At 56.5% G+C, this 2,032-nt stretch overlaps 1 non-coding gene across 1 annotated transcript; it reads right to left on the bottom strand.

Moving 5' to 3' along the window:
• Nucleotides 1–891: 891 nt before the first annotated feature.
• On the bottom strand, nt 892–964 carry TRNAG-CCC (transfer RNA glycine (anticodon CCC)). Its single transcript has one exon. It is a non-coding gene; the product is annotated as a tRNA-Gly (tRNA).
• Between the last annotated feature and the right edge of the window lie 1,068 nt (nt 965–2,032).

The raw sequence follows: 2,032 nt of genomic DNA, 5'->3' as shown, positions 1-2,032 counted from the left end.
CCTTGAGAGCTGGTTGGAGGCTGGGGCAGGCTAATTACATGGCCCCAAGCCCGCCAAGACCCAATAATTACACATCAACTTGTACAGAGAGGGTGGCTAATTGTGTGACAAGCTGTGAGGGGAGGGCCAGGGTGCCCCCCGAGCTAATGAGCTTCCCCCAGAGTCCATGGAGCAGGGCCAGGGTGAGGGGATGTGGCACGCAGGCCCTTCCCATTCCCAGCCCCCCACGGTGCCCAGCTCCCTGGAGGGTGGCAGGGAGCGCAGGAGGGAGGCGAGCAGTGATTAAGAGCCAAAGCTCACCTTAGGCCTGTCTCCTCTTGCCAAGTCTTGCTCAAAGACGCACATGGTCGGGTGCTATGGGCCTGCTCTCTCAGGAGAAATGTCCCCCCGACGCCTCCCTCACCTCAGGGTGGCTCAAGCTCTTCCAGGCTTGCCTTCCGCCCCTGGCCCCGACTGGCTGGCAGACTGGCCGTGGCAAGGAGTAAAAGACAAATCTGGGAAATCCTTGACCATCAGAGATGGCAGGATCCACCAGGATCCCTCAGTCCAGCTCCTGCTTCTCACAGGGGTGGGAAACCGAAGCCCAGATCAGCCAGAGCCCTGGCGAGCTGGTGAGCTACTCTCAGGCCCACCCGACTGGGCTTCTTATTTCTTTTTCATTCAAAGTAGTCCTAGGTACTCTAAAGGCCATGTGGTTGGCCAGTTCTATGTTCAATCTTCTTTTTTAATATTTATGTATTTGGCTGCACCGGGTCTTAGCCGCGGCACATGAGATCTTCGTTGCCGCATGCGGGATCTTCAGTTGCAGCATGCAGGATGTTTAGTTGCAGCACGCAGGATCTCTCTCTTTTTTTTTTTTTTTTTTTTCCAGTTGTGGCATGCAGGATCTAGCTCCCTGACCAGGGATCGAACCCGGGCCCCCTGCATTGGGAGTGCAGAGTCTTAACCACTGGACCACCAGGGAAGTCCCTCTATGTTCATATTTAGCCCTTTCACTTTTGAGCTGTGTGACTTTGGGCAAGTCACTTTACCTCTCTGAGCCCCAGTTTCCCCGCCCATAAAATGACAAGGTTACGAGGATAACATGAGTTAATTCCAGTGAGTGAAACCTAGAGCTCAGTGCCTGGCACCAAGTGACCCTATCTAGTGTCCTCTTCATGCAGGTTCTTGACATCCCACCTGACGCCGAGCGCCGCAGAACAACTGCCCCCTGCCCCAGCCACCTCCACCTCCTTTCCAGGCCCAGGCTCTACCCCTATCCACCAGAGGTCACCCTGACTGCCCAAGCCCACCCCAACCGCTAATTCCTGCCTGGATACCTCTCTCTTTTCCCTGAGACTGGAGCAAACTGGAAGGGGCAGGGGTGTGAGGGCAGGGGACGAATTAGGCCATCTCTCTTCCCTTCAGATGTGACACCCTATGGAGGTAAGGTTTCAAGGTGGAGAGAGGCCTCTGCACCTCCTGTTTCTCAGACGACCTCCACCTGTCTAGCTTGTCCCTCAACTCCTGACACTTTTGGACACACACCCCCCCCCCAAAAAAAAGCAAGCAGGAGGCAGAGGCATTGAAGTGGCTGCTGACAAGTTGGAACAGCTTAACAAATTACTCCTAACAAACTACTGGGGGAAAGAGGAGGGGAGGCCTGAAGCCAGCCTGCTCCCAAACAGCACCTCCATCTGTGCCCTAGTGGGCCTCGCGACTCCCAGGCCAGCCAGAGGCTTTCTCCCAGGGAGGCCTACACAGGCAACCTCTCCAGCCACTCCCACCCTGACCAGCCCCAACCCTGGGATCTGTGGTTCCTCAGGCCTCAGAACCATGGGGATCCCCCAAGTCAGAGAGGCTTCTCACCTTAACTGAAGCCCCGGGCCTCAGCCCCACTCTGTTGGGCACAGAAGGAGAGGTAGCAAGGCCAAGGGCTCCCACCCTCAGACTGTCGGGTCCAGGGCCTCAGGTTGGAGGCCCCCAGCTTATCGGTACCTGACCATTCTACCAGCCTGTGTGTGGACAGGATTCCCTTTGTGGATCCAGCTCT

This window comes from Physeter macrocephalus, chromosome 21, assembly GCF_002837175.3.
Source record: "Physeter macrocephalus isolate SW-GA chromosome 21, ASM283717v5, whole genome shotgun sequence".
NCBI lineage: Eukaryota > Metazoa > Chordata > Mammalia > Artiodactyla > Physeteridae > Physeter > Physeter macrocephalus.
This window is presented reverse-complemented; position numbering and strand designations above follow the sequence as displayed.